Here is a 12,229-nt window from a genome sequence, read left to right on the forward strand (position 1 = left end):
GTCTAGTCAAGGCTATGGTTTTTCCAATGGTCATGTATGGATGCGAGAGCTGGACTGTGAAGAAAGCTGAGTGCTGAAGAATTGATGCTTTTGAACTGTGGTGTTGGAGAAGACTCTTGAAGAGTCCCCTGGACTGCAAGGAGATCCAACCAGGAGATCAGTCCTGGGTGTTCACTGGAAGGACTGATGCTAAAGCTGAAACTCCAATACTTTGGCCACCTCATGCGAAGAGTTGACTCATTGGAAAAGACCCTGATGCTGGGAGGGATGGGGGCAGGAGGAGAAGGGGACGACAGAGGACGAGATGGCTGGATGGCATCACCAACTCGACGGACATGAGTTTGGGTAAACTCAGGGAGTTGGTGATGGACAAAGAGGCCTGGCATGCTGCGATTCATGGGGTCACAAGGAGTCAGACACGACTGAATGAATGAACTGAACTGAACCATAGTTAACAATTCAGTTCAGTCACTCAATTGTGTCTGACTTTTTGCGATCCCATGGACTGTAGCACGCTAGGCTTCCCTGTCCATCACCAACTCCCAGAGTTTTGCTCACACTCATGTCCATTGAGTTGGTGATGTCATCCAACCATCTCATCCTCTGTCGTCCCCTTCTCCTCCTGCCTTCAATCTTTCCCAGCATCAAGTTCTTTTCTTATAAGTCAGTTCTTCCCATCAGGTGGCCAAAGTATTGGAGTTTCATTTTCAGCATCAGTCCTTCCAATAGTTAACAGTAATATACTATATCTAAAAGCTGTTCAAGGGTAAAAGTTCTCATCACAAGGAAGAAAACTTGTAACTATGTCTGGTGATAGATATTAACTAGACTTATGTGATCATTTCACAATATAAATATAAGGAGGGTCTGAGCCACCCCTGGTGGCTCAGTGATAAAGAATCTGCCTGCCAATGCAGAAGACATGGGTTCAACCCTGGTCAGGGAAGATCCCACATGCCACTTGGCAGGTAAACCCATGTACCATAACTACTGAGCCTGTGCTCTAGAGCCTGGAAGCTTCAAATACTGAGGGCACGTGCCACAACTACTGAAGCCCACATGCCCTAGAGCCCCTGCTCGGCAACAAGAGAAACCACCACAATGAGAAGCCCACACACCACAACTAAAAAGCAGCCCCTGCTCTCCACAACCAGAGAAAGCCTGTGCAGCAATGAACCAGCACAGCCAAAAATAAACGAACAAATAAAATTATTTTAAAAAATAAAAATAGGAAAATAGAACATTTACATACTGAACATTGAGCCCCCCAGAGCTCTTCCCTTGGCCTCTCTTCAAGAAACCCTTGGCTCTCAAGAAAACTGGCAGCAAGGATTATGACTTCAAAGGCGGAGATCTAAGGAGCCTTTTACATGAACCTGACCAGCACAAGAAAAAAGACCCAGAGATACTGGTGGCCCAGGAAAAAAACTATGTAGCCAAATCAATTCTGTAGTTAACCTCTCAGTAACCAAACCCCACCTACAAACACAGAGCTTCCCAATCAGCTTCCTGGTGCACTATTCTTAGATGTGAATGCATAGCCAGAGATCATGAGGCATTTGGGGAAAGACTACAATTAAAGAAAGACATCAAGGGCTTCCCTCTTGGCTCAGATGGTAAAGAATTAACCTGCAATGCAGAAGACCTGGGTTTGATCCCTGGGTTGGGAAGATTCCCTGGAGGAGGGCATAGCAACCCACTCCAGTATTCTTGCCCAGAGAATCCCCATGGACAGAGAAGCCTGGCAGGCTACAGAGTCCATGGGTGGCAAAGAGTCAGACGTGACTGAGCCACCAAGCACAGCACACCCAATCGATCAATTAATGCAACTCTGAAGAAACAGAAAACTATATAGAAAAAAAAGTTTCAAAAATACTATTGATCAGGCTTAGAGGCAAGAGTACCCCATTAACAATGAGCACAACTAATACCGAGATCTTGGTTTCTAATATTATTCTCCAATAAAATGACTTAAGGCTACTTAGAGAAACAGCTGGTTCTTTAACTGAGCAGGAAATATAAAGGAGGAACCTGGAACATCTTGTAGTGCCAAAAAGTAAGGAAGTATTCAAAAAAGTCCCACAATGATTCAGGCACATCAGACACAAGAGCCCACTGAACCATCTTCCAAGGGCCAAAGCTAGAATAATTTGAACAACAAAATAAATAAGCTGAGGGAATTTCCTGGCGTGCTAATAATCAGGACACCATGCTTTCAGTGCTGAGGGCGGCGGGTTTGATCCCTGGTCTGGGAACCAGAATCCTGCCAGCTGCTCAGCACGGCCAATAATAATAGTAATAATAAAGAAGTTGAATTATAACCCAAGGAATAAAATCAATATCCATGAGTGATGAGTGATACTAATATAAATAAGTCATTAAATAGAGGGAGAAGAGACAAATCTCATGTGCAGAAAAGTTCCAAATAATTTATGTAAATAAATACTCTGCTCTCAAAGAGGTGGAAAATAACTCCCCACTCCTTAAGTATGGGCTGCTCATAGGAAAAATCTGACAAACACTACCAAATGTGACAAACCTGATAAACATTGGAAAAACCTGATAAATGCTACCAGGAGATTAAGATAAACGTCAACAATGATAAGTCATGTTCAGAATATGTGTGTACTCCTGATATACATACCTCTGTAATCTTCCTCTCAAAACACCATAATCCCAGTCTAATCAAGAAGAAAAATGTCACACAGACCCTAATTGAGGAACAGTCTACAAAACAGTTGACCAATATTCTTAAAAACTGCTGAAGTCATCAAAAAGAAAATTAGCCAGTTGAACGATTTAGCTAAAAGAAGCCTAAGCAAACATAGCTACTATTTATAATACGGTATCCTGAACGGGAATACTAGAACAGAAGTAGAGTTATGCAAAAACTAAGAAAACATGAATAAAGTGTCTAGTCAGTCCAGGAAGTCTAATATCCAAATAACAGAATCCCATAAAGAGAAAATTAAGGGGAAGATCAAAAAAATAATTCAACAAAATCTTCCAGAAGTTAAGTGCCATGAATTCCCAAATTTGAAAGTGCACTTCAAAGATCTAGCAGAGTGGATGAAAACAGATCCACACTTTAATTAATAATGTGTCAATACTGGCTCACTAACTGTGACAAATGAGTGTAATGATATTACTATTGGGGGCAACTGCGTGTGAGGCATATAGCAACTTCTGTACTATCTTCACAACTTTTCTGTAAGTTTAAATCTATTCTAAAATAATACATATTTTAAAGATTTTAAAAATTGTATTCCATTTAAACAAAATGTCCAGAATAAGCAAATCTACAAAGACAGAAAGTAGATTTGTAGTTGCCTACATCGAGGAGATATGAACTTCATGGTATGTAAATTATATCTCAATAAAGTTTCTTAAAAAAAGAGAGACAACAGCAAGCTTTGTGGAAATTTAAAAGGTTCTCTGCCAAAACTAAATTAACCAAGAAAGATGTATATATGAGATATAGGAAACTCAATCTATCACAGAAAAGTGTCACAAGAATAACTTCAAGATAAAGTAAAAGGACAACCTAAGGTATTAATATTATCTGTGCAATAGGCAGGCCAAGATTTCAAATGAAACAGATTGAGGAAGCTAGAGCAAGGATCCATAGTTTGTATCAGATTCTCAAAGGGATCTGGGAACCAACAACTACCTTAAATTAAAGTATGCATTACAGGTCTCACTCAAGAGTCAAACCACAACAAACTCCTATAACAAAAAGAATCTTTCAGATGCTGCAAATCTCAAAGAGAAGAAATACAGAGAGTTCAGTTCAGTTCAGTCGCTCAGTCGTGTCCGACTCTTTGCGACCCCATGAACCACAGCACACCAGGACTCCCTGTCCACCCAGGGACAAACTCCCAGAGTCCACCCAAACCCATGTCCATTGTGTCAGTAATGCCATCCAACCATCTCATCCTCTGTCGTCTCCTTCTCCTCCTGCCCTCAATCTTTCCCAGCATCAGAGTCTTTTCATATGAGTCAGCTCTCCACATCAGGTGGCCAGAGTTTCAGCTTTATCATCAGTCCCTCCAATGAAAACCCAGGACTAATCTCCTTTAGAATGGACTGGCTGGATCTCCTTGCAGTCCAAGGGACTCTCAAGAGTCTTCTCCAACACCACAGTTCAAAAGCATCAATTCTTCAGCGCTCAGCTTGCTTTATGGTCCAACTCTCACATCCATACATGACCACTGGAAAAACCATAGCCTTGACTAGACAGACCGTTGTTGGCAAAGTAATGTCTTTGCTTTTTAATATGCTGTCTGGGTTGGTCATAGCTTTTCTTCCAAGGAGTAAGTGTCTTTTAATTTCATGGCTGCAATCACCATCTGCAGTGATTTTGGAGCCCAAGTCTGCCACTGTTTCCATTGTTTCCCCATCTATTTGCCATGAAGTGATGGAACCAGATGCCATGATCTTAGTTTTCTGACCATGTTGCTGCAAATGGCATTAATTCATTCTTTTTATGGCTGCTGCCGCTGCTGCTGCTAAGTCACTTCAGTCGTGTCCGACTCTGTGCGACCCCATAGATGGCAGCTCACCAGGCTCCCCCGTCCCTGGGATTCTCCAGGCAAGAACATTGGAGTGGGTTGCCATTTCCTTCTTCAACGCATGAAAGTGAAAAGTGAAAGTGAAGTTGCCCAGTCATGTCTGACTCTTAGCGACCCATGGACTGTAGCCTACCAGGCTCCTCCGTCCATGGGATTTTCCAGGCAAGAGTACTGGAGTGGGTTGCCATTGCCTTCTCCATTTTATGGCTGAGTACTATTCTATTGTGTATATATGCCACATCTTCTTTGTCCATTCACTTCTCAAGAGACATTTAGGTTGCTTCCATGTCTTGGCTACTGTAAATAATGCTGCTGTAAACACTGAGGTGAATTACAATGTATTTTTAATTCAACACAGAAACAACTATGGAAAGAAATACACAAAATATTAAACATGGCTAAGTTACTTCTGGGCTCCCCTTGTGGCTCAGCTGGTAAAGAATCCACCTGCAATGTGGGAGACCTGGGTTCAATCCCTGGTTTGGGAAGATCCCCTGGAGAAGGGAAAGACTACCCACTCCAGTATTCTGGCATGGAGAATTCCATGGACTTTATAATTCATGGGGTCGAAAGATTCGGACACAACTGAGAGACTTTCACTTTCAAGTTACTTTTAGAAGGCTGGACTATGGGTGATTGCTATTTTTTCTTTATGCTTTTTATGTACTTTCTAAATTTCCTACTTTGAGCACATATGATCCCAAGATAAAGAGATTAAAGTAAAAAAAAATATATATATATATATATATGCATAATAGCACATTTCTCTCCAGTTGGTAAGAGAATTCTTTTCAACTTGGATTTATAATACTAACTTATTCCTACTTTCTATATTGCAAAACTTACATGTCTTAATAATATTAAAGTACAGGATTAAAATAAACATTCGGGATTCCCCTGGTGGTTCAGTGGTTAAGACTCCGTGCTCCCAAGGCAGGGGGCCTAGGTTTGATCCCTGGTCAGGGAACCAGATCCCACATGCCACTACTAAGACCCAGCACAGCTAAATAAATAAAAAAATTAAAAAAACAAAGAGAAACTCTTCCTATTTATATATACCAATTTAAGGGTGAATATTAGAAGACTAATATATCATGTTCAGTTCAGTTGCTCAGTCATGTCCGACTCTTTGTGACCCCATGAATCGCAGCACGCCAGGCCTCCCTGTCCATCACCAACTCCGGGAGTTTACTCAAACTCATGTCCATCGAGTTGGTGATGCCATCCAGCCATCTCATCCTCTGTCATCCCCTTCTCCTCCTGCCCCCAATCCCTCCCAGCATCAGGGTCTTTTCCAATGAGTCAACTCTTCGCATGAGGTGGCCAAAGTATTGGAGTTTCAGCTTCAGCATCAGTTCTTTCAAAGAACACCCAGGACTGATCTCCTTTAGAAAGGACTGGTTGGATCTCCTTGCAGTCCAAGGGACTCTTCAAGAGTCTTCTCCAACACCACAGTTCAAAAGCATCAATTCTTCGGCGCTCAGCTTTCTTGACAATCCAACTCTCACATCCAGACATGACCACTGGAAAAACCACAGCCTTGACTAGATCGACCTTTGTTGGCAAAGTAATCTGCTTTTGAATATGCTATCTAAGTTGGTCATAACTTTCCTTCTAAGGAGTAAGGGTCTTTTAATTTCATGGCTGCAATCACCATCTGCAGTGATTTTGGAGCCCCAAAAAATTAAGTCTGACACTGTTTCCACTGTTTCCCCATCTATTTCCAATGAAATTATTTATTTTAAACCAAAGAAACATGTATTAAAATAGTTCCACAATATTAACACAGTATTTGAAAACTGAAATGAATAAAACTTAAAATTTAACTCAAAGCCAAAATAATTGTAGGAGTCCTGACTCATCACCTACAAAAGGGACTTGCATAGCTATTATTACTCACTGACTGCAAAAGGGGGAAGAAACATCACTTTCTGCCTTGTTACTAAAATTCCTCTTAGGAGGAAAAAATATCTGAAATTCATGACCCAATACTACCTTATAGTGAAAACTCTACCGAGACTCTAAGTTCAGTTTCCAATTAGGTTCAGTTTCCAACTAGACTCAGCGTGGTTCTCCCTTCCCAGATTACCACAAATGAATAAAGCATGAAACAGCATACCAGGCTTCCCTGCCCTTCATTATCTCCCAGAGCTGGTCAAATTCATGTCCACTAAGTCGGTGATGCCATCCAGCTACCTTGTCCTCTGTGGTCCCCTTCTCCTTTTGCCTTCAATCTTTCTCAGCAACAGGGTCTTTTCCAATGAGTCAGCTCTTCGAATCTGGTGGCCAAGTACTGGAGCTTCAGCTTCAACATCAGTCCTTCCAGTGAATATTCAGGGTTGATCTCCTTTAAGATTGACTGGTCTGATCTCCCTGCAGTCCCAGGAACTCTCAAGAGTCTTCTCCATCACCACAATCTGAAATCATCAATTCTTCAGCATTCAGCCATCTTTACAGCTGAACATGACCCCTGGAAAAACCATAGCTTTGACTATACAGACTTTTGTTGGCAAGATGATGTCTCTGGTTTTTAATATGCTGTCTAGGTTCTTGTCATAGCTTTCCTTCCAAGGTGCAAGTGTCTTTTAATTTTATGACTGCATTCACCATCCACAGTAATTTTGAAACCCAAGAAAATAAAATCTGTCACTGCTTCTACTTTTTCCCCTTCTATTTGTCATGAAGTGATGGGACTGAATGCCATGATCTTAGTTTTTTGAATGTTGAGTTTTAAGCCAGTTTTTTCACTCTCCTCTATCACTTTCATTAAGAGGCTCTTTACTTCCTCTTCACTTTCTGCCATTAGGGTGGTATCATCTGCATATCTGAAGTTGTTATTTCTCTCCTGGCAATCTTGATTCCAGCTGTGATTCATCCAGCCCAGAATTTCTCATGATGTACTCTGCATCAAAGTTAAATAAGCAGGGTGACAATTTATCACCTTGCTGTACTCTTTTCCCAATATTGAACCAGTCCTTTGTTTCATGTTTGGTTCTAACTGTTGCTTGGTTCTACCTGTTGCTAACAGGTAATATGTTCAGGTATTCCCATCTCTTTAAGGATTTTCCACTGTTTGTCCTGATCCACAGTCAAAGGCTTTAGCCCAGTCAATGAAGCAGAAGTAGATGTTTTTCTTGAATTCCCTTGCTTTCTCTATGATCCACCAAATGTTGGCAATTTAGTCTCTGGTTCCTCTGCTCTCCCCCCGCCCTTTTCTTCTTTTTCTTTTAATTGGAGGCTAATTACTTTACAATATTGTGGTGGTTTTGCCATACATTCACATGGATCAGCCATGGGTATACATGTGTTCCCCATCCTGACCCTCCTCTGCCTTCTAAGCCCATTTTGTACATCTGGAATTTCTCTGTGTCACATATTGCTGAAGTCTAGCTTGAAGTATTTTGAGCATAACCTTACTAGCATTCAAAATGGGTGCAACTGTACAGCAGTCTGAATATCCTTTGGCATTGTCCTTCTTTTCCAGTCCTGTGGCCACTGTTGAGTTTTCCAAATTCGCTAACATACTGAGTGTAGTACTTTAACAGCACCATCTTTTAGGATTTGAAATAGCTCAGCTGGAATTCCATGACCTCCACTAACTTTGTTCATAGTAATGCTTCCTAAAGCCCACTTCACACTCCACAATATCTGGCTCTATGTGAGTGACCACACCATTGTGGTTATCCAGGTCATTAAGACCTTTTTTGTAGTTTTTCTGTGTTCTTGTCACCTCTTCTTAACCTCTTCTGCCTGTGTTAGGTCCTTACCGTTTCTGTCCTTTATTGTGCCCATCCTTGCATGAAATGTTCCCTTGATATTTCAAATTTTCTTGAAGAAATCTCTAGTCTTTCCCATTCTATTGTTTTCCTCTACTTCTTAGCATTGTTCATTGAAGAAGGCCTTCTTATCTCTCCTTGCTGTTCTCTGGAATTCAGCATTCAGCTGGGTACATCTTTACCTTTCTCCCTTGCTTTTCACTTTCCTCAGCTATTTGTAAGGCCTCCTCAGACAACCACTTTGCCTTCTTGCATTCCTTTTTCTTGGGGATAATTTTGGTCACTGCTTCCTTTACAATGTTATGAACCTTTGTCCATAGTTCTTCAGGCACTCTATCTACCATATCTAATCCCTTAAATCTATTCATCACCTCCACTGTACAATCATAAGGAATTTTATTTAAATCTAGTGGTCTGAATGGCCTAGTGGTTTTCCCTACTTTCTTCTTTCCCTACTTTCTTAAGCCTGAATTTTGCAGTAAGGACACAGTTTTCTACATATCTTTTTAAGTGAAAAGCACTCCTTTTCAAAAGGTCAATTACATGAACCCAAATTTTTTCATAATTATCTACACATTACTTCTGCATATTTCCTACTCTCTTGGCAAGATATGGAATGAGAAGCCTTGAAGAAGAAAAAGGAAAAAACATATATACCACCTGAAATCCACTGAAAACATTTTCATATTGTATATTATTTCATTAAGCTTCATCACAACCCTCAGAGGGCTTTTACAGATAAGGAAACTGGCTCAGAGACAGTAAGTCACCAATGAGTATAAGGCAAAATGGGGTTAGAAACCCCTCCAGACATCCCATCCAATGTTCTTTACACCTACTGCACGAGCGCGGATGTCTCTTAAAACTTTAGAATTTAGAGCTGTTACGAAGTACATCTCGATGTTAAGAGTAAGTAATCTTCATCAGAAGGTTAAAAAGCCATTAAAACCTCAAGTTCTACACTGTGATACAAAGCAGTATCCTCAACCCACAGGTCATAAGAGGGGTTCCTCCCCAACTAAAGCAACCCAAGTCTCCTGGATCCTTTCACTGCTCCAAGTACCATCAATCTTCAAGTTGCAGTTACGACAAAGATGGCCCCTCAGACTCTTCTCTTGGCACTAGAGATCCAGAGAGAGTAATAAATGAGGTTAAACTGGGGGCCCAACCTGCCAGTAACTGAGTTTAGTAAGAGTAACACGAACACCTGAGACTAGGGCCTTCTATCAGTCCTTGGAAGAAAACCAAGACTAAAAGCCACCATTGTTGCTGAAGCTTTAGATGAAAAGCTTCTTAGAAAGGGCCCAAGAAGCAAACGTTATTTCACTTTTTTTTTCCTCTCCACCTTCTCAATGTCCATTGTCTTCTGTATCTCTCATAGTCTCTTATCTGATCAGACTATGAAAATGAATCAGTTCCACCTATATCAACAATCCTACAAACACTGATCCTTCTTTTCCTAGAAAATTACAGGTCTGCTAAAATGAGGACCCTAGCAGAATGACTAACAGAGTAGTAATTTTCCTGCAAGAGTTATTTATAGTAGCAATAGTGGCAGCCCATAGTGAGAGGGTAAGGGCAGGAAGGCCAGGGGTCTCCAAAGGAGGAAATAGGCTGCAAGTGTCAGACATTTTATCTCTGGGAAGCGGCAGGAGGAAACAAACTAGCGATATTTTTTCTCTTCTCTCAGATCAGATCAGATCAGTCGCTCAGTCGTGTCCGACTCTGCGACCCCATGAATCGCAGCATGCCAGGCCTCCCTGTCCATCACCAACTCCTGGAGTTCACTCAGACTCACGTCCATCGAGTCAGTGATGCCATCCAGCCATCTCATCCTCTGTCATCCCCTTCTCCTCCTGCCCCCAATCCCTCCCAGCATCAGAGTCTTTTCCAATGAGTCAACTCTTCACATGAGGTGGCCAAAGTACTGGAGTTTCAGCTTTAGTATCATTCCTTCCAAAGAAATCCCAGGGCTGATCTCCTTCAGAATGGACTGGTTGGATCTCCTTGCAGTCCAAGGGACTCTCAAGAGTCTTCTCCAACAACACAGGTCAAAAGCATCAATTCTTCGGTGCTCAGCCTTCTTCACAGTCCAACTCTCACATCCAGACATGACCACAGGAAAAACCATAGTCTTGACTAGATGGACCTTTGTTGGCAAAGTAATGTCTCTGCTTTTGAATATGCTATCTAGATACAAATTTAAAAGGAGGTTTCTCTTAAAATACTGTGTTGCCATAAAGACTCTTGGTTTCACCTGAAGTTAACTATTCTCAAACCTTGAGTTAACCAATGCATTTTTCTTATGGAAATGTTTGTCTTAAGCTATGTTAATGTACTATGCATTTACCCCAAACTCTGTCTTCAAGTCAGTTGTGCCTAATGGCTCAGAACCTACTTGACAAATCAATATGTTATACTCATTGTTCCCCTAATCTATGTAAACGGAACTATTTGTATGGTAATCTGCCCTTCTACAAGATTCAAGTCAACCGTTTTATGGTCTGGGATGAATCGTCTGGTGCCAAGATTATCCCAAAATACATCTTATGGATGAGGGGCCTAGTGCCATTCTGAGTTTTAAGACATTCCTTTCTTTCACTAACAGACTGCTGCTACTGCTGCTGCTAAGTCGATTCAGTCGTGTCTGATTCTGTGCGACCCCATAGATGGCAGCCCACCAGGCTCCCCCGTCCCTGGGATTCTCCAGGCAAGAACACTGGAGTGGGTTGCCATTTCCTTCTCTAATGCATGAAAGTGAAAAGTGAAAGTGAAGTCGCTCAGTCACGTCTGACTCTTAGCGACCCCATGGACTGCAGCCTTCCAGGGTCCTCTGCCCTTGGGATTTTCCAGGCAAGAGTACTGGAGTGGGGTGCCATTGCTTTCTCCTAACAGACTGCTAGTGACTATATAACATCCAGCTGAAGACTAGCAGGGGGGTACTCTTTCTGCCCCCTTCTGATGCCTGTGTCAGAAGCTTTCCCTATCTCCTTTATACTTTAATAAACCTTTATTACACAAAAGCTCTGAGCGATCAAGCCTCGTCTCTGGCCCCAAATTGAATTTTTCTCCTCCGGAGGCCAAGAATCACGGCATCTTTTCGTGGGTCAACAACAACCTTTCATCTTGGGGGCTTGTCCGGGATCCTTCAGGACAAGGTAAGGATGCTTGGAGCTCTAGTTCTTTGTTCTCCTAGCGTACACGTTTTCTGCTGTACTCTACTAACTCTACGGTGTGCTTGTGTGAATGAATGAAACGCCCTGCACGAAGCAAGTGAGGAGCCCTGCTCTGTGGTTCCACGGTGATCTCATATGGCTTATGGCAGAAACCTGTCGGGAGTTTATACCGACCTGCCAGTCCCAAGAGGCACCCAATGTCTCCTTTGGGGACTGACCAGAAATGGGCAAAGTGTGTGGACTGAACTTTCCTTTCTCGGTCAAACTTTTCGGTCTCTTTGACCATTTCATAACTCCTTGGGAATTAGAAGTACTAACCTAATCTATTGGATCATAGACTTTCAAGGGACTTGTAATCTATGCTGTTACTGTGTACTGTGATTTAGGTCCCAAACTTGGATTGGTAGTCAGGAAGCACCTAGCCTCGCTAGGAATCGGAAGTTCGGAAGCTAGATGGAGCTCTAGCTCCAAGAACATCTCTGAAGTTAAAGGTTACTCGGATTGAACTACAATGGGTTCCCTTTAGTAACACTGGCTCTTAGTGAACCAGAGGAGGCTCTTATACTGGTGTGGTGATGCTTGGAAGGAACATCTCAGTTTTATGTTGGTATTGGTCTTATCGTGGTCAGGAATATACTCAGGGTCGTGCACAGACACTCAGCTGACAAATGTTTCCCCCAGTGGTCTCAGCTTGGGAGACATTCTG

The 12,229-nt window shown here is 42.0% G+C and overlaps 1 protein-coding gene across 4 annotated transcripts in view; it reads right to left on the reverse strand.

Moving 5' to 3' along the window:
• The window catches only part of DENND5A (DENN domain containing 5A), a 94,006-nt gene that overhangs the window by 61,470 nt on the left and 20,307 nt on the right, over nt 1-12,229 (reverse strand). The window lies entirely within an intron of this gene.

This window comes from Bos indicus x Bos taurus, chromosome 15 (genome assembly GCF_003369695.1).
Source record: "Bos indicus x Bos taurus breed Angus x Brahman F1 hybrid chromosome 15, Bos_hybrid_MaternalHap_v2.0, whole genome shotgun sequence".
NCBI classification, from domain to species: domain Eukaryota; kingdom Metazoa; phylum Chordata; class Mammalia; order Artiodactyla; family Bovidae; genus Bos; species Bos indicus x Bos taurus.